This window comes from Dermacentor albipictus, chromosome 2, assembly GCF_038994185.2.
Source record: "Dermacentor albipictus isolate Rhodes 1998 colony chromosome 2, USDA_Dalb.pri_finalv2, whole genome shotgun sequence".
Taxonomy (NCBI): Eukaryota; Metazoa; Arthropoda; class Arachnida; order Ixodida; family Ixodidae; genus Dermacentor; species Dermacentor albipictus.
The window spans coordinates 112547934-112563059 of record NC_091822.1 but is presented as its reverse complement, the minus strand read 5'-3'; the positions used below and the strand labels follow the sequence as shown (position 1 = coordinate 112563059).

The following is a 15126-nucleotide window of genomic DNA, read 5'->3' as shown; positions in this document are numbered from 1 at the left end:
CTCTCACAAAAAAAAAAAAGCTTGGCACCCCTCTTACAGGCATTGTCAACTCTGGGTCCCACCGCTGACTGTACATTTCCGGTAAAAAAAAAATCACACCGGAACTCCTCTCGGATTTGTCTAAGTGTGCGTAAGCATTGTGACTCTTCCTCATCTACACGCAGTCCATGTCGTTATCAATGTTATGAGACTTGAGCCGACAAGTATAAGCGACAGCGCTGCGGCGACACGAGCTGCTCTGGTCGGCGGCGCAAGCAAAGTACTGCAGGTGGCGGGGCCAGGCGCGCTGGTGACGTTCCGTTCGTTTTGAGCTGTTATCGCTCTTTAGCCCTCCTCATCCGCGCCGAAACATTATCAACCGTTCTCCGGCGGCGGCTGCTTGTGGCACGGCCGCGCGAACCGTATCTTGAAAGCGAACTGCATTGTGGACAGAGTGTGCCCACTGCTGAAACCTTCCCGCGCTGTGTTCGCACCGTTTACTTCGCTTTGAAAACAGACGCGCGTACACCTATCTTGAAAGTGTTCTGCGAAAAGCGCATAGTGCGGCATGAGCTGAGAGCTTCGTGAGCGCAGTGATCTCGCCGCTTCGGTCGCGTTGAAGCGAGAGCTAGCACGAAGGTGAATTCACTCGCTGTTGCGGGTTCTATTTTGAAACGTATCGTGTGGTACGGACTGACGGACGGATGTTTTTTCTTGTTGGAGAAGTATAGAAATGCTTACGTTATAAAAAAAATCGCAGGGTTCGCGAATTTCGCGATAAGAACCAACACCAACCCACTCCTCGGCGCCCCGCGGAGCGATGCCGTCTTGATCGCCCCCTCCCAACCCCGGGAAAAGGGACACTACCTATCTCAGTTGAAGAAACGATGATGAAACGTTAACGACAAGAACGGCATCTCCTAACGAGTTGTCTTATGGCCTCTGAGATTTGCGCGCGCAGCTGGCGCGCGCGAACCTGGGAGGCCCTAATTGGCCGCTTAATAGCATAAAAAGACAAAGATAATGCCAAATGACACAGTTAAAAATTCAAACAAATAACTGATCTTAATTATACTGTTTGGGAAAAAGAAATAAAAAATTAGACAGCCGCAACACACGCCACTAAAGCCACCACCGCCGGCATAACGCGGAACCAACAGTTGGCAACATTCATTCGCGCGTCATTGCTTCGTTCGCTTCGTCTTCGCAACGAGAGCCGCCATCTTCTCGCGCCTAACGTTTTGTATGGCTTTGTTCTCTGCAATCCGCGCACGCAGCTCATCGGTGGATGCACGTCTGCTCGGCGTCGCAATGCGGCCTGCGTCATTTTTTGGTGTTCGCGCAATCGGTGTGAAGCATGTCGCATGTGAAATGTTTGGTAGAAGTGCCTCACGTCCAAGTCAAGCCGCCGTACGGGTGTATGGCTGTGCGCCCTGTTCTCGGAAGCGTCAACGGCTTTCCGGCATGCGGATTTCAGGTACGTGCAAATGCGTTTCGCCCTCCTATTGAGCTCCGGCGCAAAGCGTGCAATATTTCATGTGAAAGATGCAGTGCCCGTCATCATGGTGTGAATTTCGAGCGGCAAACGAGAACTTTGGCATTTAGAGCACACCGCGGCTGCTAAGTTATCGTGGAAATTGTTTTACGTTACCGTAATATGTTGCTGTCAGTCTAATCTGCGGCTTGTGGACAGCTAGCCCATTGACTTTTGCTTGTGGCAGCGATAAGTATATAAATGGAAGCGGTAATAATTTTCGAGAGCAGAGAGTTGTTTCGCTCGATGTTTGGTCGTGTTCATGGCGTTATGAAAGCTAGAAAACTAACTGGCTTTATCGTGCTTAGTTCCAACTCCAAGGGGCGTAACGTTGGCGCTGTATATGCTTGTTTTCGGTGTCACGAGTACCACTTTCATGCTTTTGTTGCATGAGAGGTAGCTGCTGCATGCCGTCTGGGCAGAATACAACAAAAGCAATTTCCTCACTTTCATACGTATGCAATGTGACGTAACAAAATTTCCAGCGTTTTATTCGGAGCGTAAATATCCAGTATAGTTTAGTAAGAAACTCGAATTCTGTCTTAGCTTAGTAGGCGTGAAACAAGTGAAACTCTTTCCTTTTTGAATTCGCCCGCAGATGCGTCATCGGGTAATTGACAGTAGCTTCGCTACGTGAGTTGTTTTATGCGCCAATATTGCCTGGTTAAGTATCCTGTTAATTTATGCCGACGCTCGTTCATCTTGATTTTAAGCGGTTACTATCCCCGAGTACCGGACGATGCCAAACTTGTGAGGTGTAGCAAACGCGGGAAATTCAATGTGGCGTGGCTGCAAGTTCCTGTTTTTACGTTTCTTGCATTCAAAGCCAACAGAGTATCACTGATTTATTTTCCATTTCTGCTGTACTTGATCAATCTAATGTGACAACTGCATTTGCTCTTTAATGTTCTCCATTTACTGTGTATTCAGCTTGGCTGCCGTCCTCTCTTCAGAGGATGCTGCTGTGATAGCTCTTTCGTATAGCACATGCCTCTAGGCCCTTGTGTTTCAAGGGCTCCGGCGAGGCAGCAGTGCTCCAAGTAATTTTACCATCCTGTATATTTTCTATTTTGCATCATTCTTCCACGATGGATTTTAATGTTCATACTATTTGTCATTAGTCATCGCCATAATTTTATAGCACGTAGATTTTACGCACTTTACAGCGACAATTTTTAGGCCAGTTTACAGCCAAGTTACATCTTCCATAATACATCGTCAACATTACCACTTGTCATGGCCCTCTTTGGCCAAACGTGGCCCTTGCGCCATAAAACACCACACATCATCATCATCAGCTTGGCTGCCAGAAAATGCTTGAATTTCTTTCAGTATCCAAGTGACGAAATATTCCACTGACGGCCGTGTGTGAAACACGCAAGATGACAAAACTGATAGCAAAATGATGAGATATTTCTTTTATAGCGTTTGGACTCGACTTTTGGTGAGGCTGTCGATCGACCTTGGGCCTGGTGACAGCACACCCGACATCGCCAAAGTGCAGCCTATCAGTTGAGTGCCCCCGAATGGACCATCAACATCGGAAACTGAAGCAGAGCCAGGTAGGGCCAATTTTTACTTTGGAACAGAATACTGACAGCTGCCTCTTTTTTTAAGAACTAAATAACATATTTACAAACCAATCCTTTCTCTTTGTGCAGCCTACATAGAATTGTTTTTTGTTCTTATACAGACCTTCAGAAAGCAGTTCTTCTGAACCCTTTTTGCATGCACAAATAAATAAATAGGCGTTCACTTTCTGAAGAAATTGATGCACTGAAATGTGCGTTCGACACACAATGAGATGCAAGGTAACCAACAACTTTAAAGCGGTAAAAAAACAAGTTTGAAACAAGTTCTAACATCATAACCCGCCTTGGCATACGGATCTAAATATAACAGCAACAGAGGTGCATGCAGAGAAGTGTTTGTAAATGTTTGCAAGATATGTACATTGTCCATGAAATTGTTTTATTTACTTAGAGCTTCTTGGTGCCATGGCAGTGCAGTAAAAGCTCAAAATGATGCCCCTGCTCCTAATAAAGCACCTTTAGATATTAAAATTAAATTATGGGCTTTTACATACCAAAGTCACAGCCTGAAGTTTTGGGAACCTGGCCTTCTATAATGTACACCTGAATGTAAGTGCATAAGCGTTATTGCATTTTACCCTCATTGGAGGGCAGCTGTCATGGCCTAGATTGAAGCTGGGACCAGCATGACTGAGCAGCATGGCATCATAGTAAGTGGGCTATAACACTAGGTCAAAATGAGAAATACTGCTTAGAACTACCAACTTCTTGGCTCACAAGCACTTTGCACTAAGTTAAAGGAGTATGGAGTACTGACAGCGACTGTTTATGTACCAATTTCTTTTTAACCTGACTCCATTATTAAAGTGCGAAGCTTCAATTAGTCAAAACCAGCCTAAATTACAGAACCAGCTCAAAACACGCACCATGTATAGCTGGATTTGGACATGAAAATGGAGTCAATTCATGTCGCCGAAAATGGAGGTGGCAGTCACACTATTTCATGCATTTTGCCTAAAACATAGTCAATAATTAATCAATTTCTAAAATATTCTTTTCAAAAAGTTTTTTTTCAAGCATGAAAGGAGGAGCCAAATGGTGTTCAGGTGCACGAGCGGTTAGTTGCACGGCACTTGCATGTGTTCACTGGCTTCTTTCAAGCTTGAAAGAAACATTTGTTGCACCTATTGAGCAGTAGAAAGCTGGATTGGGAATTTTTCAGGGTGCTCTACAATTTTCGCACTGACACTTTTGCTTTGAATATAATATTTGAGCAGTTAAGTAATCGTTGTTAACTAATTACCTAATTACGAAAAATGCAAGAATTGGTTTCACTTCCTCAAAACGATGGCAAACGACATTACCTTGGTGCTGTCCAGCTGCGTTGCAGTTGTACATATTTAAAGCTTGCATGTGTTATACAGACCACCTGGTAATTACAAGGCATATATAGAAGTGGCTAAGTTGTGTAAGCCAGCCATGTGTAGCGAATCATGAGAAACAGCCATGTTTCTTTGACTTAAGGGCATGATAAGATTGACATGCTCGACACCTTGTATCAGTGTGTTCTAGGCCTGTTCGTAGTTTAGCTACTGCATAAACAATATTTCTCCACGTGTAAGCTCATATGCATCTTTCAAGTATATTGCCTCGTGTGTCCAAAATAAACCATCCTCGCGCTTCCTTCATTATGTCTTTATCTGTTGCTGTGCTAAATTTTTAACATGCAACTGCACAAATTTTCATCTAGTTTTCATGTTTCCTCGTTGTTTGGTGGCTTTATTTCTGAACAAGTTGTTTTCGTTAAACCCTGTTGCACACAGCAGTACACAGCATTTCTGCCTAGAGTGGAAATGGTTTTTTTTTTCAGATTGACATAAATACACCTTGCCTGGGCAATGTAAGGCATTCTACATAACACTGCCATGCAATAATGTTTATAGTGTATTCCAGCATCATGCAGAACTGTTTACTTACCAGATTAGAATATGTATAAGTGTTGGAAGTAACAGAACTGGAAGAAGCCAGCAGATAATGAGGCCAAGGAAAGCATACAGGAACATGTGTTAAGTTTTTTTATATGAAGTATAGAAATGATAAATTCTGGGTAAGTGAAAGTGGATTAAAAGATATCCACCTGTGGGTGGAGAACGGACCCATAACCTTCACATTACACATGTGATATACTAACCACTGTGGTACTACTGCCGTGTTCGAGCGTCGACAATCTTAGGGGCCATTGTGGACGGTTGAATGCTGCCTCGGTGGCACAGTGGTTAGTGCATCGCATGCCTAATGCAAAGGCTGTAGGTTCGTTCTCCCCCCATGCCTGGTTGTTTTTTTTTACCATTTTCATTTCCCTTTATCATTTCTACATTTAAATAGAAAATTACAAATAAGTTTCCACGTGCCTTCCCTGGCATCTTCCAGCTGTGATTCAGAAAAATTTTGACCCTCAGTATCCTTTCTTCTCCTTTGGAAGAACAGGAGCTTCATTTTAAAAATAATGAATTCACCTTGTTCAGTATCTCAATGTGGTCTCAAATCTTATCATAGCATGTGTATTACTAAGTGAAGTTTTTGTTAAGATGATATAGCATGGGACCTAATTAGTAGCCTTTGTGTACAGATATATGACTAGTCTAATAAATAGGAGGATTTTAAGAAGCACTTCTAACATGGTCTGAGCATGTGTTTAAAAAAACGAATCTAGCATGATTTCAGGCATAACTGTTGCCCCTGAAAAATATTTGGATAATATGCATTGGCATTGTTTTTAGAGAGCACCAATACTGCTTTGATAGAGGTAGCCTCGTGGAACATGAAGCATCGCTTCTTGCTGAGTCAAGGAAATATTTGCATATCTGAGGTGCATGTGTCATAAGCTCGAATGCTGTTTAGAGGCTGCTAATAAGAAAATTACTTGACTTGCCTTCCAGAGATTGCTTCAGTAGTCTATGCTACTCCATCATAAACAATTTACCAGGGTGAACATTCACCACAGTTGGCTTTGCAATGTTTATGCAAAATAACACAATTGGTTACTAGACATGTGACTGCACTAAAACTTGGAATTAATGACCAGTAAGATTTATGGGACCAGCAAAACTTAGTTTATTACTCCAGAACAAAATGCGAGGCACTTCGGTTATTTCTGCCATAGAGTTTCTTACAGTAATTACTAGAGGGAACTCTGGCGCTGCAGTCGTACCACCATGGGAATGATGGGAAGCACATGGATTTGTCGGATAATCGTGCTTGTGAATTCAGACGTTCTTGTGGCTTCGTATATTATACGCTATATAAATCTCATTGCCGTAAATTTCAGCGCAGTCTATACTCTTCGAAGTGCAGAAGACGGCGTCAACACGCACAATTGCTATTAATTGCAACGATTGAGCTTGTCCAGGTAGCCAAATCGAAGGGCGCCAAGCGTCTCAAGGCATTGGTATGCCCGCGATAAATTCATCAGGGCGTTGCACTCGCTTGTCGTTACATGCCTCCGTGGCTTAATGGTTTCAATATCAGACTTCTGTTCTAGAGTTCCTGTGTCTGAATCCTGTCGTCGGACGATTTTCATGTTTATTTATTTATTACACAGTATATTGTTGAGAATGACTAGTTTACAAAGTCACAAAGCCGCTTGAAGCCAAACAGATGAAGTTTAGGCAAATCCATGTACTTCCCATAATTTCCATGCTGCTACAGCCGTTCTTGTTTGATCTCCTGTGGACACTAACGTCAGAGTTCCCTCTAGTAATTATTGTATGAAACTCTGATTTCTGCGCCTCACTCGTGCAGAAGCGGCACCAACACCTGCTGCGTAAACATGCACTACCTTTCGGCCAAGTGCAGGGAATGCTGTGAACTCGCCCTGTACAAAGCCTGCACTAAGTAAAACGAATCACAACGTGCAGGTGCTGCCACGTTGAACTGGTGGAATGAGGAGTGAAATTCAGCACCTCCTGAACTAGTTCAGAAAGTGCAGGTTAATCTAGTGGAGATTATATAGTAACAGAAGTTGAGTTATTCTGCGTTACATTCACGAAATATACTTCATGATACTTTTCCATTTATTTCATCAGTTATTAAGAATCCCTTTTGCATTGTTGGACAAGACTACAGAATGCCAACATATTTTCTAGCATTCACTGGTAACAAACATGTCAAAACTTGTTCTAGTGTCTGGATTGCCGCTTTAGCCGTTAACCCCCAAGTTAATTCCGGAAAAATGCACCAAATTTTTTACGTACTCAATTTTTTGGCGTCATTCTCATTCTAAAAATATATTACTTCATTGGTCTCTGGTTAGAAATAACACAAAAATAAGAGCTGCTCTTGAGGGCAGCTTTCCCTCAATGCCGACTGTAACTCATCTTTGACAATACGAGCAGCATAACATCGGGCAGAAAGAGTGCAACTCGTCATTGGCGATATTGGTACTACCTCCAGTCACTAGTACAGCTTGGGATCAATGGTTAAATGTTGTGACTTTGTTGATGCCCAATTTTAATTCTGCAGCTGTTACACTTGGGTGTAGCATGTGTATGTACGTGTGCATGCATTAAAATGACTTCACGCTAGAGCAAAGCAACTGTAGTGCAGAGAGGCATTAGTCATCTTTATATATTTGCTTTGTAAAGATGCACTAAGTTTATTTTTTGCAGTATAGGCTTGGCGCTAATTGGCCAAAGATGCCCTTGTGCTACTAAAACCTATCAATTAATTCGCTTTTTGCAGTAGCAGGTGCTTATTCCTTTTTCAGGATCGGTCTGTGAGTTTTAATTTGTTTTTCTTGAACTGTGCAATTTCCACTCACAGGACTGCATGTCATGTGAAGTGTTCCTTTTTCAATCAAGAATGTTGAGGTTGTGTTTGTGAAACTCGATTGCTTGCCTCAAACGAGCTTGTACAAACTGACCAAGCTGATAATTCTACCTGCTTATATATTAAATGTGTTGCGGTTATGAACCCTCATAATGAATGACACAGAGTATAAAAATTTTATCTAATAAAACGATTTAATGAAATTTTTCATGTTTTTCGCGTTCGTGTTCACTTCTCTACTCTCGTGTCCTGTCTGCATGTCTCGCCTCTTTTTTTTGCATATTAAATATCGTATAAACTTAACCATGCTTTTTTACCACAATGCAGGGGGAAAAAGCTCCGGTAACACCATGCATTCAGTATGGTGGCCCAGACGTGTATCCAAGCAACCTCCTTCATGTGGACCAAGAACTACTCTGCAGTGTCTCACAGTCTTCCATGCGAAGCCCTCAACATTCTCGTCTCAGTGGAATGGCTGCCCATCTATCTGCGTGTCCATCACCAAGACGGCTAGTTGTAAAGCTCCTGTACCCGTTTAAGAAAGCTTAATGATTTTTTTTATTTAGTTTTCACGGTTGGCCGTAGAATCTTAACATTTTTGATGTTTCTAACGTTTTTACCTGGCACAAAGTGGCGCAATAACTTTAAACCAGTGTAATGTATTTAAGTGATGCTCACTCTAATGCCTATCTGGTTTTGTTTGTGTTTAAGAAATTTGAATGTCTGATGAGGTAACAGCATTTAAATTTGTCATCGTGGCTTGGTTCAATGAGCTGCTAGGAAATACGATGCAAAACTTATCACATGCCAGTTGTAGCATTTTTGTATTCATGACTAAAGTATACACGTTTCAAAAGATGGAAAGTGGGGAAAAAAAGCCGCAAGAACATAATCATCCTAGGATTGTCATGTCCTTACAACTCTGCAATGACTAATGCCTCATGCATCTTGGGAGCACAATGGTCGCAATGCCTACAGGTATACTTTATAAGAGACTAGCTTGCAAAAATTTAGTTGAGAGTTAGCGCTCATCCTGTCTGCTTCTAGTCTGTGTCCATGCCACTTCGCGCTACAATCCAAGATCATGTTACTGTATCAACTCGCCCAACTTTTTATCCTTGTGTTAAAGACACACTCAGACTTGTTCTTACTTATGTGACCGGTTATTTTTGTGCTTTATAATAAGATGCAGTGCTTTTCGAATGAAAACGTGATATTTAGTAGTGAGGTTATTTAAAAAAACTGTTCTGCTTAAAATTTAATTGAGCAAGCCTGTGCCATTATTCAGTGCTTATGTCTTTGTATTGGTATGGTTTTACTCATCTTCCTTTTTACTTTTAAAATGTGCAAACATTATTATGTAACCATTTCTCTTGAATGAAATAAATACTTCTGACATTTCGTCACAAATTTTACAATGATGTTGTTCAATTACGTAACCTTAGACTAGCTGATTGTTGTTCTGGTAGCTTAACTTACAATGCCTTTGCAATATTCAATGCAAGCACATGGTGAAAAATAAACTAAGTTATTGGGTATAAGCAGGTATCTTTCAGTAAATGGAGCATACATATATTTCAGGAAATAGTGCATGCTTATATATTGAACAGCAAGGACAGCTACACATGCTGTTTTGTTCGTAAATGCTGAAACATGATTCGACGTGGAAGCACTTTGTTCTTTGGCTTTGAGTGCTACCTTTAAGTCATGTGTCAAAGTAGTAGTAGAAGCATCCCGTGGCGATAAATGACAACTTTGATGAATAGAGGTGTAAAATGTGTGCTTAAAACGGCAAAAAACTGTTTGACAGGCAAACATATGCTTCTGTAGTACTGTACTTGTTACCGTCGCCAATCCATGCATTGCTTGTGCTCTATTGCATTCAATATGAGCTACAACAACGAGCTGTGGTGTCTTTCCCTCCTGGTCGAGCTGGTGTTGCGAAAATGTTTGACCAAGAAAAGTGGAGGTTTTTAATTATTTCTGAAATGCATGTAACTATGCTTTTGGCTGTGTGCTGTTTCCACGGGGTTATAAGTACTGGTGCACCAAGGTGCGGGAGATCCTGTGTCCTTAGTGCAGCGCGCATTGTTATTGCGCTCTGCATCTGACCGGCAGTGTACTATCACTGCAGAGGAAGATTACGAAAAGCATGGCCTGTGTGCCTTGCTGCAATGGTGAAACCTTCAATTGTTTGCCTGAAAGGGTCGCACGTTATGCTACCACATGACGGACCAGAAGCGCAATATGACGACGCCTCACAGATTCTGGCTCATACTGAACAAGGTAGTACCGTAGCTAAGGCTAGGCAGCATTCACAACAGCTAGTCTGCCCATTAACTACATGGCTGTAGTGAACGCTAAAATACTTGCAGGGATAACACCCTTTTGGAAGCGTGTTGTCCATGCTACACCCATATTGAAAGGGTGGTGTCTCTGTTACACCCCATATAGAAAGGGTGTTGTTAGCTTTACACCCATAGGCGAGGTGACGTCATATTAACACCCCTTCTCTTGTAGGGTGTTAATTTGCACCCTTTGCTTGAGGTGTAGCAATACACCCAAAAAGGGTGTCACCCATGGGACAAGTCATTTACACCCTTAAGGGTGTTAAAATTTTTAGAGTGTATAATCGTTTGTTTTTTCACATTTCAAAGACAAATAGCGCGTTTTGTCAAACGCGGGAAAGCTAAAATGAATGAAGTTCCGTGTTAGCGAAGGCTTTACGCCCAACACACGCCTTGCGCGGAAAAGGCTATCCGAATCTGCAAGAGCTCAGGGCAAGCCATTTATACTACGTCACAACAGATGGATAATCTATAAAACCACATATGTGTACGATCACTGCTAAAAAAAAGCATTTCTTCTCCGCATTAGCCATCACCCTGTCGTCCTGTCTGAGCCCAGTTAAACACCACCCCAATTTCCGTCACCTATAGAAACGTCCCTAAGTGCCGCCAACTTACAAGTATTATTGAATCTACTGAGCGTAAACTTGCTCTTCTCGCTGAAACGTGGCTAAATTCGACAGTTTATGACAGACAACTGTCGTCCTGTTTTCCAGAGTTTGACATATTCCGCCGGGGCCGCAAAGGCAGGCGCGGTGGTGGTGTGCTCATATCTACCCGCAAGAATTTACGCTGCTCTATTATTAATGGTCAGTAAGCACTTGAGTTATCGTTTGTACTGTGCGGCGTTTGTACACAACTGCGCATTGTGTCGAAGAATTTTACAATCTTCTGAATACAATTTATTACAATCACCATAATGCTAAAATCAATATTTTTGGAGATTTCACTTTTGCTAATATTTGCTGGGCCGAATTGGCGTTATTTTGTTGTCGCGTGCCTAACATTTGGACTAACACAATTTGTTTCAGCGCCTAGAAGAGTGACCGAACATTCGTCAAACATTCTTGATCTTCTACTTACATCCCACCCTGATAGTTTATTGACCCTTTCATTCCTTACCGGTTTAGGTGACCATGTAATGCATGCTTCATTTATAGTTATGCTACCCAAAACTACAAAGGAAAAGAAAACATTAATGCTTTACGACAGAGGGAATCACGAAGCTATCAATGACGAACTTTCTACTTTTTTCACTAGTTCTTGTTGATTTTTCTGAGCGCAGTGTTGAAACTAACTGCTCTCTCTTTAAAGACAAGCTGCACCACCTAAGAAAAGCCCATATTCCTACCATAATCATTGCAGAACGATCTCATTCCACGTGGTTTAGTACAACATTAAAACGACTTAACAACAAAAAGAAACGTAAATTCCCGCACGCAAAGCTGGTGGACACAACACGTGCTTGGGAAGCTCATCGCGACACCGAGAATCTCTTCCTCTAACCCACTGCTGATGCACAACAACCATCTCTTACTTCAACTTTACCTTATATGATACGAAATAACTCCAAGTTCTGGAATTCCATAAAATCCACCATCTCTAACACTCTATATTTGCCTGACGAGCAAGATCATGAAACTCCTGCGCAGAACGTTTCGCATGTACTTAATACCACGTTTTGTTCAGTATTCACCCATGAACCACCTGACACCTTGTTTCCCCTGCCCCAACAGATCATTCACTGATGCCAGAAATTACGTTCGGCGCTCCTGGCATTTCTAAATCGACTCTCTAAAACTGTCATCATCCGCCATGATTGATGGCATAAACTCGAACATATTGAAAAATACTAGGCACGTTTCAAGCGTTATCTTGTCGTAGATATTCCAGCAGTCCCACTCCTCTTGCGTGGTCTCATTGGATTGCAAAGTGGGCAAGATCATCCTAGTTCCGAAAAAAGGTAAGCCATCATCACCTAAAAATTACCCTCAAATATCCGTGACAAGTGTTTGTTTTAAACTCATGGAACACGTTCTTTATTCTGAAATTGTAAATTTTCTTCTTTCAGTGAGTGAGTGAGTGAGTGAGTGACGAAACTTTGTTCTGAACGCCTGCAGAACGGTTAGCCTTCCCCTGTTAGGGAGGCGTTACCGTGACGCGGCCATGACGTCTTCGCGGCGTGTGGCGCCTCTACTTCGGCCGCGGCCGCACTATTCCCTTTGGTCGACCGCGCCTGCCCCTCCTTTGGGGTGGCAGCCTCCCTCCGGTTTCGCTCGGTCGTTGCCTTTCGAGGGCCGCCGAGATCTGCTGGACGGCCTGGGTTTGAACATCTTGGTCATAGCATCTCGTTGCGGCCTCGAGCCGCGGCGGGATCGTTGTTAGTGTTGCAGCTTCATGCGGATTCTTAGCACAGTCCCAAAGGATGTGAGCTGCAGTGGCTCTTTCCTTTCGGCACACACAACACAGATCACTTTCATAAACACTTGGACACACGTGCCTCATCAGCACCGGGGTGAATAACGACCCCGTTTGAAGTTGTCGGTATAAAACCGCCTCCTTACGGGTCAAGCCCGGATGAGGTGGCGGCATAGTCCTGCGCTCTAGTCGGTACCATTTCACAATTTCATTGTACGAAGTCATTTTGTCCTTGGTTTCCCACCACCACGACGGGTCGGCTGTAGTAGCAGCGGCGCGGTTGGTTAGTCCTCGCGCCGCCGCGTTCGCCGTCTCGTTGTGGTTAGCGTTGCCGCGATCCGACACATCACTGCCCATGTGGGCCGGAAACCACTTTATCACCACACACCGACTTTCACTCGCGAGATCGACCACACGCAGCACACGCGCGGCTTCACCACACACCCTTGCTCTGGCGTAATTTTTCACTGCCGTCCTAGAATCACAGAGCACAGTCGTGCACTCGGGGTCGGCGATGGCCAAAGCAATGGCCACCTCCTCGGCTTGATGCGCCCCTCGAGTCCGCACACTCGCCGCTGTTCTAGTTGCACCGGTCGATGCCCCGACGACTGCAGCGGCGAATGCCTTTCTGTCATGGGGATACTCTGCCGCGTCCACAAACACGGCACCCCTGTCTTTGGCATGGAGATCGATGAGCGCCTTGGCCCTCGCCGCCCGCCGCTCTTTGTGGAACTCAGGGTTCATATTTCTTGGCACCGGACATACCCGTAGCCGTCTACTAATTGCGTCCGGTACAGGCACCTCTGTATTTTCGGGTCCCAGTTCCTTTGGTCCCAGGCCTAGGTCACGCAGCACTTGTCTGCCCGTTCTTGTTTCTGATAGCCGCGCGAGCTGAGCGGTCCTCTGCGCCTCGGCGATTTCCTCCAGGGTGTTATGCACTCCCAAGGCCAGGAACTTGCCGGTGCTTGTGCAGTCGAGAAGTCCGAGTGCAGCCTTGTACGCTTTGCGTATGAGCGCATTTATCTTATTGCGTTCGCACTGCCTCCAGTTGTGGAAAGCAGCAACGTATCTAATGTGGCTTATAGCGAAGGATTCCACTAGCCGGGTGAGGCTTTCTTCCTTCATGCCTGCTGTTCTGTGCGACACCCTCTTAATGAGGCGGATGGCCGTGGTGACTTTGGCCGCCAGACGGTTGACCGTCTCGCCGTTGACTCGTTTGCGCTCAATCAGCATCCCCAGCACTCGGATCTTCTCGACAGCCGGGATCATGTGACCACCGCTCGTCTTGATCTTTATTGTGTCTTGCTCTCTCGTAGGCTCGTTGCCTTTCGTCTTCCTAGCTGTCCTTTTCGGAGGAACCACCAACAGCTCAGACTTGCTTGGGGAGCAGACGAGCCCAGACCCGTCCAGCTGCTCCTCGATAGCGTCAACCGCCTCTTGCAATGTATTCTCGATGTGTCCGTCGCTTCCTCCTGGGACCCAGAGCGTTATGTCGTCGGCATAGATGGTGTGTCGGACCCGCGCGACTCGTGAGAGGCGCTCGGCCACCCCTATCATTACAAGGTTGAAAAGCAATGGCGAGATGACTGAGCCCTGGGGGGTCCCGACACTGCCGAGCTTCTTCTTTTGGAGCCGCAGGTCACCGGCGATGATTTCAGTAGTCCGCTCCGTCAAAAATCCTTGATGTACGCATAAGTTCTCTTGCCCATGTTTAGCCGTGACACCTGGGCCAGAATCGCAGAGTGTCTTACTTTGTCAAAAGCGCTCTGCAGGTCCAAACCCAAGATGGCTCGCTTGTCTTTCGTGTTGGTAGTGTCATCGAGGATGTCATTTTTCAGTTGTATCATGGCGTCCTGAGTTCCGAGCTTCTTGCGGAACCCGATGATGGTGTTTGGGTAGAGCCCCGAATCTTCCAGGTACCTCTGCCACCTGTTCATGAGTACATGCTCCAACGCTTTGCCCACACAGGACGTAAGCGAGATCGGCCGGAGGTTCTCAATGTTGGGTGGCTTGCCCGGCTTGGGAATCAAGATGGTCTTGGCTGCTTTCCACTGCCGAGGTAATGATCCGGCTCGCCAGCAAGTGTTGAAGTATGCCGTGAGGTTCTCTATCGCCGCTTCGTTTAGATTTTTCAGCGCTCTGTTCGTAACGCGGTCGGGACCAGCGGCGGAGTTGCTGTTGAGATCGTGCAGGGCAACCCGTACTTCCCATACTTCAATGTCTCGATCTAGCCACTCGTTTGCTTCGCCTAGGTAGTCCGGGTGCGTGTCTGTGGGAGTGACCGGGAGGTACTTGTCGTCGAGGCGTTTCTTCACTTCGTCTTCCCCGTGCTCGGTCAGCGCCCTGTGGATGATCTTGGCCAAGTTGTGGTGCTGGTGAGACTTGGTCGTGGTCGCATCCAAAAGATGCCTCAGCATACTCCACGTCTTGCCGCAGTGCATCTGGCCGTCCGCTGCGTTACAAACCTCATTCCATTGCTGTGTGCATA

General features: G+C 44.8%; 1 long non-coding RNA gene across 1 annotated transcript; it reads left to right on the top strand.

The window, feature by feature from the left end:
• Positions 1–588: 588 nt before the first annotated feature.
• On the top strand, positions 589–10504 carry LOC135910970 (uncharacterized). Its single transcript, XR_010567175.2, has 3 exons — positions 589–1456; positions 2939–3075; positions 8200–10504. It is a non-coding gene; the product is annotated as an uncharacterized lncRNA (long non-coding RNA).
• Positions 10505–15126: the final 4622 nt, after the last annotated feature.